Source organism: Antedon mediterranea, chromosome 3 (assembly GCF_964355755.1).
Source record: "Antedon mediterranea chromosome 3, ecAntMedi1.1, whole genome shotgun sequence".
Classification (NCBI taxonomy): Eukaryota; Metazoa; Echinodermata; class Crinoidea; order Comatulida; family Antedonidae; genus Antedon; species Antedon mediterranea.
This window is the reverse complement of record NC_092672.1, coordinates 11446670-11462133: the sequence shown is the minus strand read 5'-3', so window position 1 is coordinate 11462133 and position 15464 is coordinate 11446670. Positions and strand designations below refer to the sequence as shown.

At 31.6% G+C, this 15464-nt stretch overlaps 1 protein-coding gene across 2 annotated transcripts in view; it reads right to left on the bottom strand.

Moving 5' to 3' along the window:
- The window catches only part of LOC140044872 (ephrin type-B receptor 1-B-like), a 171845-nt gene that overhangs the window by 52638 nt on the left and 103743 nt on the right, over window positions 1-15464 (bottom strand). The gene's annotated exons all lie outside the window — the stretch shown is intronic.

The window sequence follows — 15464 nt, the reverse complement described above, 5'->3', positions numbered from 1 at the left end:
CTGTTGGGGTAAGAAACAAACACTAGAGGATGGAATTTATTAGGCCCAAATGTGATGGAAAAAGACAATGCTGTGGGTATCAGTTAGTGGCTGGGGATCTCAGTGAAGATAAAAATAAAACAAGCAATAAATATGTCAATGTAAAAATTTGATATCCTATATTATATTTACGGACTGGACATTTTTATAAAGGCTTCTATGGAAACTCCAGTTTAATTAGCTTTGACAGAATTTTAAAGGGAAAGTTACAAGATAGATAGATCAGCCTAAAACTTCTTCTATTAGACAAAGGTAAATCAGAATATGACTTGACACTGTTATCAAAAGGCAAATGTGAACAATTTTCGATATTTTTTCTTCCAATATCTTTTATTAATAATTCATAAATGTATGTTTTTTTAAGATTTGACATTTGTAGTAAATATAAATGTTATTTCTGTAGTTTTGCAGACCTAGATAGAAAGAATGAAAATAAAAGCAATACACTTATGCAACTACAAGAAATAAAGTGGTCGGTTTATTCAAGGCACTGGTTTGTCAAAGGTGTCTGTGAACAAGTGGTAAGTTAAAATCTTACCAACCATACTGGTGGATACGGCCCTGCAATACAAGGTATCCATAAGAAAAAATACAATTTTGTAAGATAGCTTACATATTTTTAGGTTTTTGTTAAAGCTTTAAAAATGGGTTCATTACACTTTAATTATTGGATTACAAGAGGACAACAGCATGGACAACTCACATACAGAACTTCAATCAATAAAAACTGCTGGCAGGAAAACAATTTCACAAACATGGCAATAAAGAATCAATCATTCTGATGCCGTTAAGAGCAGTGGTTTAAGTATGGAGAAAGGGGTGGTTGAAAAACAGGCAACCACGCCCTCTTAATCATTAAAATCTGAAGAAAAAACTTTAAGAATCAATAGACTGGATCTTATACAACACATAATAGCCACGAAAGTAGTGTGGTTTTGAGGAAAAGTTGCTATAACTTTTGATTTGGGGAAAGGGATCAGGAATCCTTTAAGTCCGAGCAGTCATCTGAAAAATTGCTATACTAGATATATTTTAATGATTCTGCTTGTGGGATCTCATTCAAAATTAATTTATGTGATAGGAAGAGATTAATTTAAGTAAAGTAATAAATGCATGTGTCCTGCCCAAAAATGGTCAGATTGAAACTGACAAACCAGAACTTAGATTATCAAAACAAATGTATTACTGTGGAACATATTGACAGCATCCTACACCATGACAGAAAATCACTATTAACACAATACTTGGTGTTTGTTTTTTCTCCTAATTCATTGAAGTAACAATATAAATGACTAATAAGGTAATGTCCAGTCTCAAAATAATCAATGTTCATTAGTCTATTCCACTGATATCTGCAGGCAACCCTCATAGTGATACAAAACTGACCTAGTTCATCTTGCCTACATATAGACACTAAAGAAACGCCTTTAAACAAAATAGATGACATTTTTATGGTTACCTTACAAATACATTGTATATTTTATTTTTTGTTATTTATTCAACTTCTCACTAACACTGTTAGTGAAGGATCGGGACCAACAGGTGGTAAACACCTCTAAAATGGTCCAGTCCCAATTGCACAGTTTCTGTGTGTGACAGTGGCTGTGTTTGTGTGGACTAGTACACCGGGGTAGACCCCTACTCGTCTCGAAAGATGTAGTAGGTTCTTTAAAGTGCACATGAGCTATGTGTACACTTGACCTACGGTTTATAGTCCTTATCCGAGAAGACTCGTTCTACCACCAGAACCATGGAGCGAGTTAGCCTCAAACCCTTGCCGATGTTATGGCTACGTAATTACGGTTCCACTGTCTTAACCACTCGGCCACTCACTCACTCACTCAAGGAACTATCCCCAGTAGCACTATTTATTTATTTTTATATATTTAGGCAAATTGTCAAGGATAACTAATAAGCAAATTTAATCACTATGAGGTGGCAATCCCAGGCACAAAAAGACAAACATATACACAAGATGCTCTACATAATAAACAAGGTATTATTAAGTCTTTGAGAGTGGAGTTAAAATTTGTCATCCTGACATATGACAGGATTTGAACCCAGAATCCTTTGATTGGTAGACAAGCATCATAACCCCAAGCTACAAGCATGTGCTCATGCTCTTTAACGAACTACACACTGTACTTGATATCTATATTTAAAAACTGTTAATACTGCAGTATATTAGTCCTCTACCAGATACAAAAAAAGAAATTTAACATTTAAATAAAAATGTAAGTTTTAAAAGAAAATTAAGCAAAAAAGTATTTTTCTAAACGATAGTAGGGAGGTTTCGCAACGCTACGAATACGATAACGAAAACCGGATACGTCACGCACACATATTTGTTTTCATAAGCCAGTAAAAATCTGTTTCGCATGGCAACGAATATTGAGGGCGTCGTCCAAAATATGACTGCGGTAAAATTGAGCGAAGCGCTTGTACGTGTTGCTTGGCTGCCTAGGCCTAGCGTAATGTCAAAGCAAGGGAGGACTTTAACAACTGCTAATTATCAAAATTTACCTGGCATTTCAGTAAATTACTTTAGTAAATTACTTTCAATACATTTTTAAATATATTATAATCATGAATAATTCCTGATTCAAATGCAAAATGTGCAAAATAGATCAAAAACTATACTCGTTTTGTAGTTACGAATATGACTGATGATATTCGTAAACACGAAAACGCTTTACGAATATGAAATGGGGATCTGCTCAAAAGTTTCACAAATGTGTGACGTAACCGTTTTCGTTATCGTATTCGTAAGGTTGCAAAACCTCCCTATTATCTCTAGAATAATCACTAGGTAAAGTAGGGTGAATTCTTTTATACCTGAAAATGTCATCTAGGGAATTTGAACATCTCAAATAAAAAACTTTAACTGCTTTTTCAACATTTTATGATTGCATGATCTTTGTGTAAACTGTAACATAACCCATGGAGAAATTTACATAAATCTGACCTTTAAAAGAATCTTTAAAATGATACCTTAAATAATAAATGTAAAAAGCTTCTGATCAAAAAAAAATGTGGTAAAGGTACAGAATAAAATGCATTTATCTTTGATATTTATCAAACAATTTTAAATTTTGTAACTGTAAACTATGTATAAAAGAAATGTATATAGTGCCGTCTACGTGATGATTCATAAAGATATCTAAATAATGCAAATGTGAACACCCAATATGTATTTCTAATATTCTTCATATATCGGTGTTTTTTGATATTTGAACAGTTTTATTCAGGATAATAAATCCGCATTTAGGGTGAGATAGGCCTATCAGGTGTCAGAAACGATGCTCATCATAACAGAAGTTTTAGCCACTATCAAACACAATACAATTTAACTTAACAACACATTTGAAAATGACTTAAAATGCACACTTGTTATGTAAACAAGTTTTCCCGAGGGAATGTGGACATCATAAGATATTTAAGCCAACGGATTTAATTTTACCTTCAAAGACGAACATTAGTTGGGAATAACATCAGCAACGTTAATGGCGAAGTTCATAGCATTGCTCATGCATTTCATAAAATGGTTTTTATTTTTTGCTGATATGTACAACATATACAAATAAAAGGCTATCAAATTATGTTTTTCCAAAACACAATTTGCCGAGTGGAGTCCAGTTTGCAGCCTGCCTGTTTTATTAGACTATATCATCACAGTTTTCAAAAATATAACCGAAATTTTGAACAAACAATCACCAAAAAATATAAATTACACATTCTGATTATCAAATATGTTTATAGCGTGAGACTACAATGGAAAAAACAGTGTGTCTATTGCAATGTGTAGGGTTTAGTGTATCGATGTCCTTGTATTCATTTTGTATTTATGTACACAAATAAAATCTTGGTGAGGGAATAAGAGATTTTTGTTTAATGTTGTTACACATGCAAACATTGAATTCTGTACAAAGTACTTTTGAATGTGTTACATTTTCCGTTTAATGATGAAGCCTTCAAAATACTTAGGATATCTCTTTTCAGGGGACACTTTCGTTAAAAAAAAAATTAGGATAAATGTTTTAACACTGCAGCAACCCTATTATGGGAACACCCTATAAGTGACACTCTGTTTGGTGAACACTAATCATGGTTCTACTATACCAAAGATTCCAGTGTTATTGTTTAGTGTGTACCGTATCTTACTTTCATCATTGTGGCTATTATCAATCCTGGCCATGATCATAATTCTAACAATATAATTGGGTATGTCTTACAATAAACATGCACATCCAGACTGAACTATAAAAGAAAGTGCAAGAGACGAAAGACATCAATAAAAGACAAAAGTGTCATACTACAGACGACACATATCACTTTACTCCATTTGTGGCCGGATTTTACGTTCTGCGTTTCTTATGAACACTTACCGCCTGACATTCAGTAATCAATGAACTGTTACTAACATGGTTTTCCATAATTTCAAATAGTGCTTTTTTTTATTTAAGTCAGCTGTCTACGACATAAATAAACGCCAGATTTATTATTTCTTATAGTTCTCATACTGTAAAGCCGCATGTACAAAAAACATATGAAGAATGGTTCAAGTTGAATTGTTTTATTGCGCAAACTGTACAGTATACCATAGTTGTCTCAGAGTATACTTCAACTTCATAAAAATAATTATATTGCAATATTGATATATTTTATTTTAGACTTTTAAAGTATATTTTACCATGTAGTGCATATAAACTATATGATATAAAGACCTACATCAGAGAAAATATCTGAAATTGAGTACTGTATTCAATTTTCTAAACATCTTTGTATAAATAGTTGTAATAAAAAAACAGATAAATTATGGAAAAATAAGTACCAATATGAATTATATAAATATAGTACAGAATATCATTCTAAAGCTAATTTATCACCATCAATTTTATAAGAAATTTAAGTAATTTCTCAAAGTTATAAATTATATTATATATCTTCAGAATTCCTTTTTATGTCTTGGTCAAATGTAAAATAAAATATAAAGCAATAATTATCATCATACATCAAACCTGTCAAAAGAAAGGATGTCCTGGTTTTGTCTAAAAGGATTTAAAAGCTAAAATTTCAGTTTGCTGGTAATATGTAAAAACGATATCTGTTTTAAAACAAATAAAGTTAGCATTAATCTTGCCTGCAACCCATCCATCTAATATAGTGTCTCAATGATCTGCTATAATGGCAAAAATTGCAGTTTATAAGAACATATTTCACTTGTACAGACACATTTGATTACTATTTACTCAAAGCAGATATTTTGCAATGTGCCAAACTACAGAAGAAAAGCACTTTATCCAACAGTAACCATACAACATGATAATAAGCACTGGGAGATCAACATAACATTTAGTGGGGACGGAGGCCAGGCGCACAATTATTATACCTACAGGGAAATTTGCATAGGCCTAACTAGGGGACTACTTTTGTAAGCACAGATGTGACTGAAGTAGTAACGTTAACGAAAGATGAGCCGTTGTTAATTTTTTTTTACTGATTTAAAAACCCCTTCCTTGTCCTTTTTTGAAAATTGTTATGAGAGATAATAAACTCTCCTGACATATTAACGCTTTTGTCAACACGGAACTCAACTCAACTGTGTCGAAATAAGCGCTCTGAGCAACTGAACGCAACTGACCTCAACTGACCGCATCTCAAAGTAACACAAAATATATACTGATCAGAGTTAAACTGAAAAGAACTGAAAACTTTAAATCTCGTCACATGTGCGGTAGTAGGGAACTGCGACCAGTAGCCAGCAGTTCGATGTCACCATACTGATTCTTTATACAAATACAAATTGTGTTGTGTGAGCGGTATGGTAACAACAAATAGGTACAATCAGTTCCAGTGTCCAAATATGAAGCACACACAAGTTGCTCAAAAAGCGCTCTAATGCAACAAGTTCCTTTCAGTTGAGTTGCTTAAAGTTCAGTGTCAACTTAGCGTATCCTTTAAACTATCATCTGAATTTTGTTTAGAATGAGAATGCTGGAAAGCAACATGTAATTGAAATTTACCTTTACTAACAAAATCATTGAAAATAAAATATGGCTGGTACCTACGGCAAAGAGCATACAGTTCACAACCATTAGATAACCTAGCTGGCTAAAAGAAATAATTTATTATCATCTTTCTCTTCATAAATCTGCTTTTAAATTGTATTTATTGAGATGTTTCATTGGCTTAGTGTGTATATCAAAATTGAAAGTGTTATCTATGTCAGTTAACAGTGAAATAATCTATCATATGAATAATTAATCTGTTTTTACCTGATAGCTTTTTAACTTTTTTTTATGATGACAGATATTTTATTAATAATTTGTTAATAATTTTTTTGTAATTTTTATTTCTAATTGCTTCATATTTAAACTTGCTCACTATTTTTTCTATTTAAGAAAGCAGAATTGAATATCAATTATAACATATGTATGCACAATATGTCACACTATACTATACTACTGCAATTTTTTTCTTTATTTAGATTTCTTTTTAATGGATGTATAACTTACAGTTTTGTAAAACACAATTTTTAAAGTGAATATTTCATTTCAAAAGTAAATTGTTTTGATTTGTTACAATATAGAAAATCATATTATACATTTCTTTTCTCTTTGAAGGGGTAAACACAACCCTGAAAGCTCTGCAATTTCTTTCTGACTCTTTGCTTTCTATTGTATAGCTAGCTAGTTTATTTAGCTTTATGCCTATTTTATTTATTTATTTCTCTATTGAGATCAAACCACTGAGATACCCAGAGCATTGTATTTTTTTTCTCCAGTAATTTGACTATGGATTTATATACATATATTATTACATAAAGGTTAGACAATGTCATAAAGGCGTGAAAAGCCGTAGGGAAAGCCGACATGATTTAGAATTATTACTAGCAATGATAGTACCTTCTAGTAATTGACTTGAAAACTTTGATATCACTACATAAATAATAATCCAGTGGGAAAACCTTTTTTTTTTAAATATAGATCACCAGAGGTTAATCAGTGTAAAAATATTATTTTAACTTTTGAATATGAAGTTAAAAAGCAATTTCCCACATTTTAAATTAAAACTTGTTTCTTTTTTAGACTTTTGTCTGACAAAACTGTGAAAGTTTTCACACAATTAATATCAAATGTTTTGTTTTGTTGAATTTCCAGCTTAGGAGTGAAAGTCTGCGGCTAAATCAAATTAAAGGCGACAGACACTTCATTAAACGACTGTAGAACATAAAGAAATATTTGAATTGGTGATTTAATTTCCCATGAACTATTGTCAAAGGAAATGTTGTTAACATTAATTTCTTTGAAAATATAATACATTCTAATATTAAACAGTTCAAACTATTTGTCTGGCAGGTGTTTCTTTCAGGTAAAAATAACAGTGTCTTTAAATCAAGTTGTGTCACTAATTAAAGACTACTTATAGCCTGGTAGCAAAAAATTATATTTAACCAACCTACAAAAATATGTTTTCTGAAATTAAAATTTGAATGGTCAAGAGCAAAGATTATATTTATTTATAAACATGCTGGTAACTAGGTGTATAATGTTTAAACAATTTTTTTTTTAATTTTACATACTAAACAGCAGGATAATAAACATAAATATAATGTATATATATATATCCAAAGGCTTATCTGAAAAAAAATGACAACGCTGTGGGTATCATTTTCTGGATCTCGTTGGAAATACAAAATAAAATTAGCAAAAAACTAAATCAAAATATAAAACATTCAGAAAAATGTGCAGAGCTTTCGAGCAACACTAGCTCTTCATCAATAAATGCTTATAAGTCTGAGGTAGTAGAACTGTTTACATATGGCATTCACCTATTACACTTATCTAATATATTCATTTAAGTCAATGAATATCAAGGATTTCACTCAAGTCAAATTTTTTTAATTGCTTCATGTGTGATTGATGAATACTGTTACTATGGTAATGCCAGGATTTAAATCCTGGCCCTCGCATTGGTAAAGCAGCAACATTTACCAAAAGGCTACAGTGCCACTTAACAACAATATAATAGTTCAAAATTCTATTTCAATGACATTTTTTTGTTAAATGTCTATAGAACAACGATTTACAGAATATTAGTCATAAATGGGTAACAGTATTACAAACAAAAAATTGCTAAATTTTGTTGACCTTTTTAAAACAATGTGTATTCTGCTGTCATGTTTTGTTTGTTTAACATAATTTCATAAGCGTGTCCAATGACTTCCTATGAATAATAATTTTGATCAAAGTGATTAGGAAAAGTCAGATTTCTTAAGGCAATGCACTGTCATGTTAAAATTGACACTTAGAGTTGTACCTCGAATCAATCGTACAACTGTTACCAAGAAAGTCACTAGGCATTTCTAAATAACACTTTTTTTTAGAGATACATGCTAATCAGTGACGAGGCTTTTGACTCTTTTTGTCACCTCTTGGAACAATTAAACTATTTGTTGTTGTTTGCTTGCTGAAAATATATAAGAAAAAGAATAATAGAAGGATTCAGTGCTATGTAACAAAATAATCTAATCCACAGTAAACGTAATGGTTAACAGTTAAATAAACACCAAAATTATGTACTATTTTACACAATGATTCAGTATACTCAGTTTTTTATAATTTGCCTTCTAAATGAATACAATAATATAAAGAAAGAAGTGTTTTTGACTTCTGTGAATCCAAATTATGATTTATTCTTTAAGCAATAACAGTGAAAACAGTAATGTATAAAAATCGCTAGTAAAATTTACTTACACATTCTCGTGTTTTTACGCAATATATAACCACTCTAAATTGGAAAATATAACTGCTACTTTCCTAATATATCACAAAAAACTATCTGTCTTAATAACTATACTATTCACATTTATATATCTTAATTATAATTACATCTATTTCTCATTATGTAACTAATGCATGTGATACATCACAAAGCATTGAGATTCTGAAAGTGACAGATAGGTTGTAATGTAACCGATGGATGCCTATGATAAAATATGAAATGAATGAATTTAAATAAAAGAAAATGTACAATGTTTGATGGTTTGACAGAAAGCTAAGAGAATAGTCAGTGTTATATTCGGGAAAGTTCTATGGAAAGCTCACATGGTTTTAACTTTCCAGTGATTAGTCTGCTTTAAAGCAGTAGTAAAATAGCCAAACTATGTAAAAATATAACTAATTGTTATACAAATACAATAACAATTGTAGATTTTTTTTTAGAAGTCTAATTAAGAAGTGGGTGAGGTCAGAACCAATGGGTAGTCCTGGCCTTTTGTTGTCATTCTGTACATAAAGATACCCCTTGAAAAAGTAATTATATTTTCACCAGTGGATGCTATAAAAAATACATAATTCCCATATGACACATGAATGAACTTGTGACTTATGCAAGTTCCATGTAATAATACAACTTTTACATACTCATAAATCTCTGCTGAATTGTACATTTAATTAAGCTCGTAACACTATATAATTAATTCAATTAGCACATATAGAAGAAGAAATTATTTCGTTAATTAAGTAGTAATAATGAATTGCCATTAATTAGTGGATGAACTATGTCGCTTGAATACAATGTTACATATGGTATGTAGAGATAAGGAAAGGTTCCAAATTTGACTTGATGAAATTGTCATTTCTAGCTACTGCAAGAGATACATGAATGGTAAGGTAACTGTTTAAAGCTGGGTTCCCACTTCTGATGAATCAGTAATCAGAATCAGTAATCTGACTCTTGCTTGTGATTGGTCAAATCACCTGCGTTGCACCTATGTGATTGTGTTTTAAGTGGGAACCTGCATAGCATAATATATTCTGTTTTTCACCAAACATATTTTCAAACACAAAACATTTGTACAAAACTGTACACTTTACTAGCCCATGATGTCTTATACAGTCCTAGGAAACTGGATAGAGGTGATATGAATTTAGCCAGTGTGTTGTGGTTTTACTAATCGTTTGGACACCAAACAAGTATGTGTTTTTTGCACATATAATATTTCCTACATGAAAAATCGTACATAAAAATATTGCAAAAGAAATTTAATATTTAAAAAAAATTGACACATTCTAATTTATAAATAGTTATAAATACAAACAATTTATCAAGCTTTGGAAAAATAAATTATTTATATATTATATATTTTGTTTGTAATATATAATTAAATTGTTTCCTGTGTCCTGTATTGTATTGATAGAAAATGCAATTTCTCATTGCAATTAAAAATGTTAAAAAGTGTAATGGAAATTCTGATTGCTTTTGAAAAACAGCTACCATAGTGTAATTATTCTAATCTACACAACAGTCATGCAACACTAATTTGTATTGTTTTCAATGTGCAGAAGAAATTCTTTTAAAGTATCCAAGTCCTAAAAAAATGTTTGTAATGGAGAGGAGACAATGAGTAGCAATTATATTAGTAATCATATTCTTTTTTTTTATTTTTTAAAATATCTATCATTTACCTCCTGCTACCATCCCACATGCACATCAACTATACCTTAACACAGGTGTCCAAGTAATTGTACAGGTAATATCTATTCATTCTCCTCTTAGGGTCTGTTTCTGCTGCATAACGCAATTTAACCGGTTATTTTAAAATAGATTAAAAATAGATAACAATAACAAGACCGCGTTTCTGCTCAATTTGTGCTCCGAAATAACCGGTTAAATCTATGGGTGGTCGTCGAGCAAAACGTCATCATTACCCAAAATGCAATACACTCAGACGGAAGTAGTAAGTTGGCTGTTTGTTTACATCGACGTCGTCAGTACACACGTGTGTATATCGCCGAACATCTCAAACATGTTAAAATAATAAAATGTTGTCTACAGGTCTACAAGTTTTGTTTTTTGTAAAGCCTACTTACTGATCGCTAATAAAATTAATTCTCATGGCGCCTTCAATAACATGGGGAGGGTTGTGCAGCGCCCGATCGCCTAGGATAATTTTTATCTAGCCTAATTCCTCAACAAAAGCGATGACACACGGCCCTTCCCACGTGAACGACTGTTGTCTTTCGCGAGCCCGGTCCTACAAAAAACCAAACGGAAACAAAAACGAGACTCAGAATGTTGCAATACCTACCAAACGAGAGTAGATAATTGTTAATTAATTATGAAACCCCAACTTTTATAGCAAAAATCGTCCGAATTTATGTTAAAAACGACGAGTTTAGCCACAAAAACTTAAATCAAACGAGAGTATCCAAGTCATAGAAAATCGCACGCACATAGTGCCTTTAATAGAATAATGAGTATTAAACATTGTTTCGTATATTTATGTACTAACATAAATAATAACACATTTCTATGCTTAATAAAATCATATTTAATATATTATAAAAGGCTCTGATAACCTTTGTTTTCGGTCGATATATATATATGTAAAACGATCAAAGTAAGATTGTTCATTGTTCTCCTATTAAAGGCACTAAGGCCGTGCCATAAACACGCTCGTTTGGATAAAGTTTTTGTTGCTAAATTCATCGTTTATAACATAAATTCGGATGATTTTTGCTATAAAATTTGGGTTTTCATAATTAATTAACCATTATCTACTTTCGTTTGGTAGGTATTTGCAACATTCTGAGTCCTTTTTTTTCCGTTTTGGTATATAGGCCCATCCATACCCTTCGCGAGCGTGTACCTAACGCCTCAAATTGCTTAGCTTGGGTAGTCCCCGGAACTCCACCCCAAATTTCTATTTTACTTTCGCAAAAATGCTCTTATTTATTATCTGTGATTCTTTTCTATTGCCTGCCATCCTTCCCCGTACTTTCTCTCCCCCCACAACTGAATAACATATCTTGTGATTTCATTCATCCACATACATGTTCACTTCTTCGTTCGACTGTCAAAACCACGAGGAAAACACACATCGTATGTGACGGTATCTGACCCGGGGTCACAACTGTCAATCAAATAACCGTTATTTCGTGTTGCAGCTAAGAATTGCTCAGCGATAACCGGTTAAACGGCGTTCTAACACCGATTTAAATTGGTGTTTTTAACCGGTTATTTTGCGCTGCCTTTTAACCGGTTACCACAAATTTGTCCTCGTTTCTGCTGCCAAGAAAATGGAGTTAATTTATTCACACCGATTTTAATTTATTCACACCGATTTTAACCGGTTATTTTCTTTGCAGCAGAAACAGGCCCTTACTTAAGGAAGTGAAAGTGACTTTTCAGTTTTTTCAACATTATATTTCACAGCTGTTAAGTTGAAAAATCTTTTTGTACAGGTAATATTTATTCATTCTCCTCTTACTTAAGGAAGTGGTCTTTTCAGTTTTTCCAACATTATATTTCACAGCTTTTGAGTTGAAAAGTCTTTTTGTGCACTCTCAGAAGTAAGAATTAATAGCTACATATAGTCTTGTGGTATGTCATTAAAACAAAAGGTTACTATATAATCATCAATAATTCATGTTCAGGGATAATTTTTCTACATTATTTTGAAATAAAAAATGTTTTTGTTGCCTAGTAAACAAATGTAATCATACATTTTGTGAACCTTGATGACACTTAATAGCCAAAATCTAAATCGGTTTTATTTTGTAAATATATATATATTATAAATGTACAGTGTCAATAGCTGTGAAATCAGTCAAAAGGAATTAGTTCAAATTAATTATCATTTTTAATTGTTAATCAAAAGCACCTTGTTAGTATCCTTAAAATGAAGTGAACTATAACATTGACCTATAAACATGATTGAAAACAGTTTTCATGTGATAATGATCATCAAAAACCAATATCATAATCTGTTGAAAGCTACCACTGATCACAACAGCAACATCTTTAAATTTTGTATTGTAAAGGGCAATTTGTCAGAAGACATTATGTACTGTATATCTTGAACAATGAACAAACTTTCAACAGTGTAGAAACTATAATGCACATCCAAAATTGTGATAGCTCCTGTAACTATGCCAAACCTTAAAATTGGGTATCAACCAAAACTCCTCAAATAAGCAAAATGAGAATGCAGTCCAGATTCTTGTACTAGAACATAATAAATGATTTAAATGATTGGATAAGAATAATTTGGTAAAATTCCCCAACAATTTCCCAGTTACTAAATGATTTACAACAAACAACCAAATTAACTTTAACTTTTAAAACTCTCTGCGTCTTTAATATGCGTCTTTATTATGTGACAGAAAATGGCAGAGAATAACAGAATGTAAGTTTGGCCTTCAAAAAACATGTTTTGTGAAAAATCGCTTGAGGTTAATGAGAAAGTGCCCCAATGTAAACGTTGCATCTGATCTATGGTTTACAAGAAGATAAAGGGTTCTGCACTAAAGCTATTAATATAGATTTAAATTTAGGCAACATGAAACAATGTGCACATAGCACAAGTGGGAAGAATCAGGAACGTGACTGAAAGCCGAAGAGTGGACTTAAGAAAGCAACAATCAAGCATTGACATGATTCTACCGATATTAACCACTCATAACTGAGTAATAAAATGTATCAATTTATGTATTATGAGAATACAAAGTAGAGATTCAAGACTATTAAACAGAAGATTAGTATTTATTCAACTATTAACTTGTGAAACAAAGCTATTAATCATTTACACATGACTATTGGCAAATAATTAACTATTTGCCATGTTGCCAATTGATATCTGATATATCAGTGGTACATCATCAGATTACAACGTTTGTCGTCTCATCGACGATAATCTCCACGCACATATTCTCTCAGCGGCACAAGATTAATAACAACAATATCTCCATTTATCGCATAATTTAAGTTTTCAATTTCTTCAACACACGAGGGCGGTACGTGTCTCATTGTTCTCGATGACTTGATGATCTCGTAAAGACCGCGCTGATAAACGATGAGTCACAGAGTAGATCGGAAACAAGACCCTATCAGAGAGATAATGAGCCGCTTAAAACGAAGCATTTGTTGCCATTATGAACCTCTGTACCATTAAATGCGGTACTGACGTTTTCTTATTCAATACAAATTGACAGGGATATTGGAATGTTATATGTAGGGTTGATACAAGCCTTTGGATACGAATGTAAAATCACTCAACATAGTATTTGTCCATCAAATTTAATCAGCAAAACGTTGCAGAAAATATATAGAATTCCTTTTAAAAAAATGGATAATTTTCCAATGTATAAATTTCATACATGGATTAATGTAACATACATGTTTTGCTATGGACCATAAAAAAACGAATCCAGTTGGTTACCAATCATCGATAAAGGTCAACAAACACAAATTCTAGAAAACTTATAAGCAATTAAGTTTAACAATGTTTAGGATGTTTTTGGTTTGGTCTGATTAAACTGTTCAAGCGTACACCTTGGTTCAATTCATTCAGGTCAAATCATAAAGTGTCTTTTAGGCAATAAAAATAGATTATATGGTTTTCATTAGCCACCCATGTGAAATAAAAAGTGATGTTGAAACATTATAAAAATTTGTGTTAAAACTTTATAAAATTTGTATTAAAAATTGACACCCTAATTTGACTGTTCATGTACTTGTTTTAAGAGTCTTTCACACCTGTTCCGGCACGGCAAATAAAGAGCGTTTCTTTTTCATGATGCTTGAAGCAGTTATGCGTCAATAGATATGCACGTACCCTCGTGAAAACGAAATATTCATTTTCCCTGTTGATTCGCCAGCGCTGGACTGGAACCGTGCCGGAACAGGTGTGAAAGACCCTTTAACCAGTGCTGCAATAGTGCTATGAGGGGTTATACTATTGCAATTTGTAATCCGAGACATTAAACTAGCTAGTTATATCTTTTAATTACAGTATGTCATAATGTGCCATACAGGTATGTTTATTCCATATAAGGAATGATAGTAACCAATGGTTCCTAATAGATAGAGGTTTATTGGAATTTAAATAGTGCTTGACATTTTTTAATTGTTTCTCTACTGGGCACCTGTAAAATATACGAATTAAGACAATCAGAGTGGTTGAAGTATCTTCACAATTTCTCTATATATAAGTGCAAGAACTTAAGTAGCCTACCCATGTGACACAATATGGAGATAACCAATCCTATTGGATAAACAAGATAACATTGTATTAATATCCAAGTCTCTAATCTTCCTGTACATATCCGTAAAAATTATGAGACATTTAGTCAAGTTGAATTTAAACATCTTGTATAACTTCTATTGTACATAGTTTTAATATAGCTTTTACTTTTATTTTTCTTGTATTTTTTTCCAAATCTGGACCTCTTGGGAGACCAGTACTTGTGTATTGAAAGAGCTATTCCAGAATAAAGAAAGATTTGTATTGTATTGTATTGTAATTAAAGATTCCACTAATCTGCCATTCTGTGACTTGGCCAGTATGTTTTGTCTGTGAGGTAAAGATTTTTCATTTCAATGAATAAAGATATACTGTAATTGATTTGGATATATTTTAT